Source organism: Opisthocomus hoazin, chromosome 1 (genome assembly GCF_030867145.1).
Source record: "Opisthocomus hoazin isolate bOpiHoa1 chromosome 1, bOpiHoa1.hap1, whole genome shotgun sequence".
NCBI classification, from domain to species: domain Eukaryota; kingdom Metazoa; phylum Chordata; class Aves; order Opisthocomiformes; family Opisthocomidae; genus Opisthocomus; species Opisthocomus hoazin.
The window spans coordinates 20,543,550-20,555,455 of NC_134414.1; positions in this window are offsets into that span (position 1 = coordinate 20,543,550).

Consider the following 11,906-nt stretch of genomic DNA (forward strand, 5'->3'; position numbering starts at 1 on the left):
GAGTCAACTACATGGCCTCTGTGAGCCCTCTGTGGTGCCTTATGGCTTTGCCTCTTCTTTGGACCTTCCACTACAGGCAGCTCTCCCCGTGTCCAGTTCTTACAATCAGCTGTGAGTGAAGAAGGCTGTTCCTGGGTTTGATAAACTTCCACAACTGTAACTTCTGTCACCAAATGACATTGCAACTGGTGTTGCGTTGACTCAGTTAAAACAAAAATGTTCAAATCACTAGTTTGATGGAAACAGTGAAATCACACAAAAGACAGTTTTACCTCCTCATTCAGATGGTTGATACTAGTGAAAAGATTGCAAAAAAACAGGTACCCCACCCAAAGATTTCAAAGAACAGGCACCAGGACAGTGTGGTAAGTCAAGAAAGAGAGCTGCTTTCCAAGGTATGTGTGAACAGTCTGATTGCAATTGGAGCTTTTGATGAGATCATTTTGTGTAAGCAGTGCTTAAAGTGTAATTTTTATTCCTAAGGTATTTTCAAATTTGTCAAGATAGAATAATTTCTCAGAGGTATCAAAACGTAGTAGATAGCTAGAGGCCACAGTACTAAGCTGTAGTACTTGAATAAATGTTCGTTTAATGTGACAAATGAATAGTTTTATGTTAGCTTAATGTTTTCAAAACATTGTTTTATGTTGTAATTGCTTGTCAATGATTTATGGTATACACCACAGGAGTGGAAATAGTGACTAGTTCAATTATGCATAAAACTGAAAATGCTTATGATTTTATTATTTTCTGTAGTAAAGAATAAGTTTTCTATTGTTTTCTCATGAGAGTATTTCTCTCCAGAAAATACAAACTGAGCTGTTTCTTCTCTTTCATTTTTATCTAACAGAATGATTGGGTCCAAATCACTCATTATGTCATCTGCGATAGGGGATTTTGTATCTGGATATTGACCTTCTGGCAACTGGCTTGAATTGGACAATGAACAAAGCTGTAATAAAACGAGAATTTAAAAGATTGTTTCTGACTTTAAAAGCCACAGTCTCCTGACATATAACCAATCTGCTACTTCTCTTCCATTGCATGTGTAAGGTCCGCATGGCAGCCACAAGCAGTGAAAAGGGTTATGATCATGGGAATGGGCATGAAGCAATCTAGAAAAATACCTTTGAGGTGTTTCATTGCTATTGATTTATATGGGTCTTAAACACCTTGAGGCAGCTTCAGAAAGACTGTAGGAGCTACGTCCCTCAGAGCTGCCATGTCCAAAAGCTGGATGCATAAGCTTTTGAAGGGAATCCACAATCCAGAAGCGGGTTCCTCAATTACCTTTACATTGAGTGGTGAGAGTTAATGCTCTCAATAGCAGATATTTTGGGCCCAGATGGACACAAACAGTGAAATTTATGCTCTCAATAGCAGATATTTTGGGCCCAGATAGACACAAACAGTGAAAGAAGCTGCAGTATCTTCTCCTCATCCCTGCAGGATGGAGAACAGGGCAAAGTATCAGCTGGAATCCCCAAGGACACTGCAGGTGACAGAGCCCAACAGATAGAGACCCCAGACCTCCTATGCCTGCACTCGTTTGACAAATAGCAGTAGAGGCAAGACAGAAGATCCCAGGGCATGCTGGGCACCCACTGAATCTCATTACTGTTTTAGTTGTTGGGATGTTGAGATATTTTTTAAATTCTGTATTATGCTGATTTTCTATTATGGTTAATCATTGTAATTCTTAAGGTTGTGTTTGACTGGGGAAGGAAGATGTAACAAGCGCTGCCTTTACTGGACTCTGGTGAAAGCTGTCCAGTGTGCTATGCAGAGACCAATGTTATGCAATGGTAACCAGTGAGAAACAGATCTCAGACTCTGTGCTATGGCTCAAGGCCTCTCCAGTGATGGAGGCAAAATTGAATTTTGCTACAAAGAGGATGAAAAAAAAATAATTGGAATGCACTGCCTCTGCTAGAAAATACACGATTGTCATCTGGGGAACGTGAGATGGAGGGAATATGATTACCCTCTGCTTCCCTCCCTCTATTCGGCTATATGTCTAAGTAAAGACACTGCCTGCAGACCTTCTCCCTCCATTTCAGGAGTGGGACATGGGCAATGAAGCCACGGGCAAAGAATCAGAAACCATAGTTCACTCATAACCTTTTTTAACCCTCTCTGAGACTTGTCTCAGCTGCAACAAGGAGAAACAATTTTAAAACTGAACCTAAGCTTCTGCTCTGATTTTTGGTTTGGACTCACATAGGCTTATCCTCTCCCTGCTGTCAGATATAATCATAAAAATGTTAGAGAAGTGCAAATAACGTTTGAGAATGATTTCTGGAGAAAAGCTTTTCCCGATTTCTCTTCTTTGTCCATATCCTAGCTTTCTGATTACTTTTAAATTTATTTTTTATCCATTATCTTCTAATTATAAGAACTATGCCCTTTAAGTTTGAACAGACCAATTATCTTCCCTAAACTTCGGTACTTCGATATCCCATAATTTACTCCTGAGTTTGAAACAACTTACAGGATATGATAAAGGAATAGGAAGAGCTGCTTGTATAGCTCAGCCTGGGCTGGGCAGCCTTTAAAATGTTCCTAAATGTCAGTATAAATTTACCCTTAAATTGTTTATATATTGTAGTTCTTCTTTAAATTCTTGCAAGAAAACAAATTGTTGGTGTTGTCACCAAACAACTTGCTAATTTTGATGAAAGTAAAGGAGGACTGATTTGCCCTGGATCAGCAAAGACAGCTGTATGGGCAGACCTCTCCCTGCTGCTGAGGTCGGCCAGGCTTAGAGCCTGCCAGCAGGACTACTGGGATCTGCCCTGGATTCTGGTTTCCAGAGGATCTGGAGCTAAGCCTAAGGAGAGCAGGGGCCGTACCCACTCACTATTGGGAGCTCTGGACAGATCTGTTGTATTCTGTATTTAACTCTGTGATTTGAGTTTATGTTCAAGTCAGAGCTCTTGTGCAAGTACAATTGTGTCAAAATCTTCTAGCCTGTTTCCATCAGCCCACAGAGAAGGCTCACGAGCTGAGCTGCTACCCTGAGCTTGCCAAACCTGTGAAAAGGTGACTGTAGATTTCTGTGCTGTGGCTATAATCTGACTAATTTCTGATGCTACTCATTTCATTCCTTAAAAAAATCTTGGTATTTTTAGTTAAATAAGAACAGCTAAAAAACTGTCAAAGCATCAATTTAAGAGTATTGTATTTTCATTCTCTCCTTGCCATCAGGTACCATTTAATATTCACAGTTTTGTGATGCAATCAGATATCACGGAATCACACAATCACAGAATCACAGAATGATAGGGTTTGGAAGGGACATCTGTGGGTCATCTAGTCCAACCCTTCTGCCAAAGAAGGGTTGCCTACAGCAGGCTGCACAGGACTTTGTCCAGGAGGGTCTTGAATATCTCCAGAGAAGAAGAATCCACAGCCTCCGTGGGCAGCCTGTTCCAGGGCTCCGTCACCCTCAGAGGGAAGAAGTTCTTCCTCATGTTCAGCTGGAACTTCCTGTGCTTCAGTTTGTGCCCGTTGCCCCTTGTCCTGTTGCTGGGCACCACTGAAAAGAGTCTGGTCCCATCCTCCTGACACCCACCCCTGAGATATTTATAAACAATTAGGTCCCCTCTCAGCCTTCTCTTCTTCAGGCTGAACAAGCCCAGCTCCCTCAACCTCTCCTCGTAGGAGAGATGCTCCAGTCCCCTCATCATCCTTGTAGCCCTCCGCTGGACTCTCTCCAGTAGCTCCTCATCTTTCTTGAAGTGGGGAGCCCAGAACTGGACACAGTACTCCAGATGGGGCCTCACTAGGGCAGAGCAGAGGGGGAGGAGAACCTCCCTCAACCTACTGGCCACACTCCTCCTAATGCATCACAGGATCCCATTGGCCTTCTTGGCAACAAAGGCACACTGCTGGCTCATGGTTAACCTGTCGTCCACTAGGACACCCAGGTCCCTCTCCACAGAGCTGCTCTCTAGCAGGTCCATCCCAAGCCTGTACTGGTGCATGGGATTGTTCCTCCCCAGGTGCAAGACCCTGCACTTGCCCTTGTTGAACCTCATCAGGTTCCTCTCTGCCCAACTCTCCATCCTGTCCAGGTTAAGCTGAATGGCAGCACAGCCTTCTGGTGTATGCACCACACCTCCCAGTTTTGTGTCATCAGCAAACTTGCTGAGGGTACAGGTCATTGATGAAGAAGTTGAACAAGACTGGGCCCAGTACTGACACGACTAGTTACAGGCTTCCAACTAGACTCAGTGCCGCTGATGACAACGCTCTGAGTTCTGCCATTCAGCCAGTTCTCAATCCACCTCACTGACCACTTGTCCAGCCCACACTTCCCAAGCTTCCCTAGGAGGATGTTATGGGAGACTGTGTCGAAGGCCTTGCTGAAGTCGAGGTAGACAACTTCCACAGCTCTCCCTTCATCTACCCAGCCAGTCTTATCATCGTAGAAAGCTATCAGATTGGTCAAGCATGATTTCCCCTTGGTGAATCCATGTTGACTACTGCTGATCACCTTCTTTTCCTCCACTTGCTTGATGATGTCCTCTAGAATGAGTTGCTCCATCATCTTTATGCTTTAGGGCTGTTCCCCTGATCTGGGGGCTTGTTGTAAACCTGAATGGTTTTATTTTAATAAAATAAATAAATGTGATGGGCCAGACCGTCAGCAGGCCCAAAAGAGTTTAATTCTAATAAAGTGAAAAGAACTTTGCGGACTAAAACTAGTTTATATTTTGGTCCAATATTCTTGAAATAATGATCCCAGTCGTAATCCACACCCTGCTTGACATTTTCAAGGCTGGCCTTGATTTTAATGTAGAAGTGTAGAATGTCTACTGCAAATCTAATGATGCACAGAAAATAAGTATTTCAGCTAAATGGAGCATTGCTTTTACTACTAGAAGCCATTTAAGAATTCTGAGAACCACTACTACTTAAGCTCTGTTTATAATGTTTATCTAAATGCAAATGAGAACATTGCTGTTTATATATATATTTGTCTTTTTGTTTTACAAAGCTTGTCAGGGAAAAAGCTTTGATAAACTTTCTGATAAAATACTTGCAACTTTCTAAAATAAAACTTCCATGAATGCAAGAAGCAGACAAGGGATTTTTTTTCATGAAGAATGTTTAAAAAACCTGCTGAAGTTTTCAGTAAATGTTGTCTGTATTAGGTGTTTAGAACAGATGCTGTACTTTGATACACTGTGAAATAATAAATAAAGCTGAATCAATAAATATTCATGCTGTTTGATTCTCTTTAAAAGAAAGGCCGCCTTTGGCATATCCATGATTCATACACTTGCGCTACAATCCTCTTTTCAGCAAGCAAAAGTTTATATTCGTAATAATTCAAAAAAGCAGAAGTACAATGAGATGCTACCCCTAAAAGCTATTACTTGACAACACAAGAAGAAGTGAAGCAGAAAGCATGCATTGAGCAAGTGTCCTCTAGAGAAGCAGTCAGTGGACTTCTGAGGACTCGGTGCTCTTCTAGCCCAGTTTCCTGGACTGGCGTGCCCTTCGTGGCTCCAGTGCCAGCGCAGGTGCAGAGGACGGGGGAGGTTTTGTGGAAGAAGATGGGACACGTAAGGTAAGGCAGGCTGAGAGGCTCTCACTCTGCAGAGGGACAAGACCTCAGAGATGGCTCCCGCTTCTCTATGGCACAGAAGTGTCTTCCCCAGCTCCTTGGGATCATGCACGGCTCTTCAGCTGATGACCTTCTTCCTGAAGACCTTCAATTCCTCTGTAGGGAACAGTCTCAATCACAGTCCCTAACTGCTTCTTCATTTATCTTGTGCAGGTTCCCACATGGCAATAAGGCCTATTTTTAAAGCTCAGTGTTTATTTCAGGACAAAGCAACGCTGAGATATCCCTGCCTCTTACCACATCACATCTTTGTGTGTTATGAGAGAAATACCCATGGAAACCAGGGTTCATGTAGAAGCCACACAGTTGGTGTGGGCTGGGCTTGGTGCCCTGCTCTCCGCGCAGGCGGCACAAACCAGTCCTGAGCTCCAGAGCAGGGGATGCACCCCACTGGCAGTCAAGGCCATGCACCCCACTGGGAGACCCCGGGAAGGGGTTGGCGACCGCCATGCCTCTGGTTTGCACTGCGGCTTTTGGGAAATGGCCAGCTACAACTGAAGCTGACGGAAGAAGTGCATGTTTTCATTGTTGGTGGTTGTACACCAGGACTACAAGGTGCTTTTCTGGCCATGGATTTGTTTTTTCTTGGCCCTGGGGTACAAACCCCGGAGACAAGGAAGATTTTAACCATCCATTTATGATTTAAGTGATGTGCCCTTATGTTCAGCAGTGCTGAATACATGAAAGTCGTGGGTGGGGGGCACATGTCTTTAAATGGGGTCCACTGTTGCTCAGCAATGGGGGCCTAAGTGCTGGGTTGGGGTTTAAATGCTATAACCTTTGGTCTCCAGCATGATAACAGTGGCTATAACTTGCTGTCTGTGTTCCTCATAAATACAATGAAAGAAGGTTCATTATTTGGCCTGAGTTATTGGTATTTGGGTCTGGATGAGTATGCAAGGACTTCTTTCATACAACTCCATTAGTTTTCCAAAGAGATGCACCAAGTCCTGTTTCCACGGGGGTGAAGCACCATTTGGGAGTTTGCTCTGAGCACTTCCCATTCCCCACCACCCCCCCACCCACCCCAGCCAAAAATCACGCACTCTCCCTTCACACTCCACTGCTGATTAACCTGGGAGTGACACCTCCTCCCAGACTACCCTGCCATTTTCACGCAGCTCAGCTTCAGACCACATTGACATGCAATGTGCGCTCTGGGCAGAGACTCCTCTCATTTCTCAGAGACACTTAGCTGCTTTTTGGTTCTACTCAATGAAAGGTGAACACTGAGGTTTTTGGCTGCAGCAGTCTTCATCCAGCTTCCTGGGTAAAAAAATTTAATAGTGACTTACCTAAACAGGGTAGTGTCTTCTCTTCTGAGCAATTAGTCATTAAGAGCTTGCACAGCATTTTGAACATATGAAAGCTTTAACATCAGCACCAAAGCAGAAAAACAATTATTTCAAAATTAATTTTAAATGAAAGTTTTTAAGTGACTTATAGTACGTTAAAATCTATCCCCTCATATTACTTGTTATCAAAAAACCTCAGAAACAGTTTGACCCATGGATGTAAGATTACTCTATAGTCACTAGTATTTTAAGAGGCGATATATCGCTTTTGCTTTGCACAATGCTGCATTGGTGACAGCTCAGAGAGTCACTTCAAAAATGTGAGTAGTTTCATCCATGTCAATGGCAATTGCTTTTGGAAAGTGTGCACCAACTTTAGTGAGACACGTCCAGCCAAGCATGGATGCAGCGCTGGTGCTGGTGTAGGCAGCGGATGTTTATTTTGTACTCAATCCCCAGTGCAGACACCGTGCAGGAGGCAGGAATGCCTCCTGCTCTGCTGTTTTGAGGTGTCTGTGACTGGGTAGTCTTACATCTTCTGCAGAGAAATTATAGTATTTTTCTTCTTTGTATTTCGGAAGTCTGTCTAGAAGTGGGAGGAAAGCAGAACAGTACCTTGATTTGTCTTAGACTAGCACTTGTCAGGAGCAGGGAAATAGGAAGACTAGTAATTACCAATATTTCCTGGAAAACTGCTTGTCTAAATAACTAAAGCTGTTGTAAGTCACTATTAAACCCATTGACCAAGTGTTGCTATGGAGATACTATTTCATAAAAATCTTATTTAGCTGCTTTCCATTCAGTTTTAAACCATCATATGTAATTACTTCAATTTTCCAGACCCAAGCTACAGAGAGAGCTCAGAAACTCATTGCTTTTCACAGTTCAGTCCTCACAGAGCTAAACTTATTGGATAAAAAACATCTATGAATGTACAAAGTAGATAAGTGGTGATTATTTCTTTCTGATAAAACTGGAGGAATTTTTTAATAAATCACTCTATTTCAGCATTTTGAGATTAAATTTCAGAGGTTAATCAGGACTATTAAGATAGAGCTTGTAATAAAATTGTTCCTCAATGGTTATTTGGAAGCTGTTAGCTACAACAATCTTAATCAAAATGAAACAGTTACTGTATACAGTCTGAATTTTCCATTTCTTGAACATTATTGACAACTTCTAACAAGCAGTAAATAAATAATTAACACTTAAGAGTGCCAGCAATAGAAGCCAAAAAGAAGGACCAAGACAGTCCAGAGATTTACATGTCGCTCAGAAATAATTGCTCTCGCTTTCCAGGGCAAGCAAAGGTCGCTTCAGAAAGTATGAGATATTACAATAAAGGAAGTAATACATTAAAATCAGGTGTGAAATCTTATAGAAAATAGTATCCAAGATGGAAAACAACTGAATTTGCTGAGTTATAAACAACTTCTCCAACTTGCAGTATGAGAAATGAATGGCTTTGCCACTTGAATCAGCACTGAAAGTCTGCAGCACTTTCTGCTGGATCTGAAATTGGGCAGGCTGCTAGCTGGCTCTGTGTACCACTTCAAGACTGTAGAAAAGAAATGCAATCACATATCCAAAATACATCTCCAGTATGAAAAGCTGTGCATTTGGGTGTGAATTTTGCCACCTGGAGAAGAATTGTTGTCATCAGGGAGACAGTGCCAACAAGACAACCTAGAGGATGCAGTCTTGCTCTTGCTGGAGTTTGGTGACAATTTGAAAATGAACAAGTGACCCAAGTGCAGCAGCCAGGTTACAAAGTTTTTGCAACTTTTCATGAAAAAGATACTTATATTAATTAATGTCAAGTAATTAAATGGTTATACATACAGAAGAAAAAGACCACCTTTCTGCAGAAACACTTGCAATCCAAGCATCAAGCCTAAGACAGAGAGTGGAAAAGGGCAGAGGGATGGGAATCATGGTTTTTACTGATGCATTTGCAGTGACTGGTAGGAACACCAGCACAGCAAATACATGAGCTCTCTACAAAGTTGCCAAGGGGAAAAATAATTAAAGATGTACCCTTTGTGTGCTGATGGCTCTACGGGCAGCGCTAGTGCCCAGGATCCTGCTCTGCGATACTGAGCAGCTCATCCCTTGGCTGCTGAGAGGAGCCCCAGTCACCGCCTGGGAAAGGAGTTGCAGAAGTGAGATGGCAAGTATAAGATGTTGAATTAGCTGTGAATCATTGTATGGGAAAGCAGAGACAAGGGCTTGGATTTTCCCCATGGATCTGCCTATTTAGGCAGCATAGTGTTGCAGTCAAGCATCACTGACATGCTTCTCTTTGTTATTTAAACCAGTGCCATGAGCAGATTATTCTGATGGCAACACCATGCTTATAGACCCAGACTATGATTTTTTTTTCACTTCATTAAACTCCCTTTCACTTTCTCTGTCAATTAATCCTGAGACAAATCTCATTTCACCCCTCCCCCTCTCCAGAGTGCCCCAGTGCAGTCACAGAGAGGTGAGAATGGGGAGAGGGTTTCTCTCTAACATTCGCTGTCTTTAACAATGACTTTTCCCTCCTTTTCTTTTTTTTTTTTTTTTGGCGGCTCCTTTGCCTGCTCTCTCAGGATGCTCACAGAGGGGTGAGACGCCCTGGGAGCAAACAGGGTGAGCAGTGCCCTCTGCGCAGGCAGGGTGTCGAGCTCCAGCATCCTTCATCATTCTCTGTGGGGCTGCCAATGCCACCACCAGCCAAATTACATGGCTTTGTTGCCCTTGGGCTTTGGCTCTCCCAGTGCTCTGTACTGTTAATGCAATGTGAATGTGGACAACCTTTTTCAGATTATGATAGAAAACTCCCTTTTGCTTTCACGGGAGGTGGGATGCCTGTGTTCCTCAGGATGTGAAGGTGCTGTTCTTGCAGCAGTTCTGTTAATTCCTGCTTGCCACTTGACAGCAAATTGTACTTGATTACATACTTTTCTTTTTGTGAAACATGAATGGATTTGTGAAAAATAGAGGAAAATGAATCTCAAAAGGAGACCAGCCGCACTCTGCTGTTAAACTAAGTGAACACAACAGCATTGTCTTAGTAGCATTTGCTGCCTTTTAATATTTTTTTTCAGAGAAATGCCAGAGATCTTGTTTTTCATTTTTTCATGCAAAGACTATATTGCATTCTGTTTAGTAAAACATTTATAATTTCTCATAAAATCTGAGATAGTCTATTTAAAGCTAAATGTGAAACAATTTCAGGGTTATAACCCTGAAAGAATGAAAGCTGACATCTCAGTTTATTCCCTTAGCAGCAGCCAAGCATCTGCTCATTCACTGAAATAGTATGCTGATGTGGTGTTCAACTTGGGAGGAGCTCACAATGACTAGTGGCACTATCTTTGGTATTAAGGAGAAAAATTCTGTTTATCTGAGAAAAATAGTGGAACATAATTTTTTTGCTCTCAGGTAATCACCTATAGGATGATATAGCAGTTAAATACTCTTTTTGTGAGTTTGAAAAAACGGTCCATTACATAGGCATTACTGCCAGGTCATGAATGAGTGTGAAATACAAGGGATTTTTTTGTATAAATCAGTTGCCTGTGAAATACAGAAGACCTTCAGAAGCCATCCTGGGTCTATACTGTTCAGCCATCTAATCTAGGCACAAATGTGGATGCATGGAGGCCTACCAGAAGCAGAAATGTACAAAGCACTTTAGGTCAGAAAACCCAGTTTTCTACTTTGCATTTACCTTTGCTGAACTTCATGAGGTTCTTCTTGGCCAGTTTCTCCATGCTGTCCAGGTGCCTCTGAATGGCAGCACACCTATCTGGTATATCAGCCACTCTTCCTGTTTTTACATTGTCAGTGAACTTAATAAGGGTACAGTGTCTGATCATCCAGGTCATTAATGATGATGTTAAGCAGTGTTTGTCCCAGTATCGACTCCTGTGGCACACTAGTGGTGAATGGCCTCCAGCAGGACTTTGTGCTGCTGACCACAATTGTAAGCCCATTTTCACAATCCACCTCATGGTCCGTTTACCTAATACAACTTCATCTGTTTGTGTATGAGGATGTGATGGGAGACAGTGTTGAAAACCTTGCTGAAATGGAGATAAACAACATCCACTGCTCTCCCCTTATCCACTGGGCCTGTCTTTTCATTGAAGAATGATATCAGATTGACCTGAGGGTGAACACCTCTTCTAGGGTACCCACGCAATGAAGAAGAGAATTCATCCAGCAATTTATCTCAGTATGTTAAACAACTTTAATAAGCTGATAAGGATCGTGCCCTAGAAGGGCCCAGGTTCCTCTGGATAAAAGAGATGCAGAAAGCTCAATCTGTTGCAGACATCAGTCCAGTGGCACAGCCTCATAAGGGAGCGTCATGGCAACATCACAAAAATTCTGTACAGAATTCTGGTGCCAATCTTGAGGTTCTTAGAAGAATGCTCCTTCTACTTCTCTTCCTCTCCCAGCCACCTCCCTTTCAGGGCTATGCAGGCAGCCAGAGTATGTAGGCACACCTCCCTACTCTGCCCTTAGCATCCTGGTGCTGTTCTTACATGAATGGAGAATGGAGGACAAAGAATCATAGAATCATATAATCATAGAATGGTTTGGGTTGGAAGGTACCTTAAGGATCATCTGGTTCCAACCCCCCTGCCATGAGCAGGGACATCTTCCACTAGACCAGGTTGCTCAGAGCTCCAGCCAACCTGGCCTTGAACACTGCCAGGGAGGGGGTAGCCATAGCTTCTCTGGGCACCCTGTGCCAGTGTTTCACCACCCTCATGGTGAAGTCTTCTTAATATCTAATCTAAATCTGCTCTCTTTTAATGAAGAAAATCCCAGTCCCCTCAGTCCCAAGTCTTCCTTCCTGTAAGCACAGATGGCTTTAAAACCTTTGAATGTACCTTTCCCAATGCAAATACATTCACAGGTCCTTTTGAGTGTAATAGATTAAAAATTAAAAGTGAAGCTTGGAATGGAACTGCCAACCT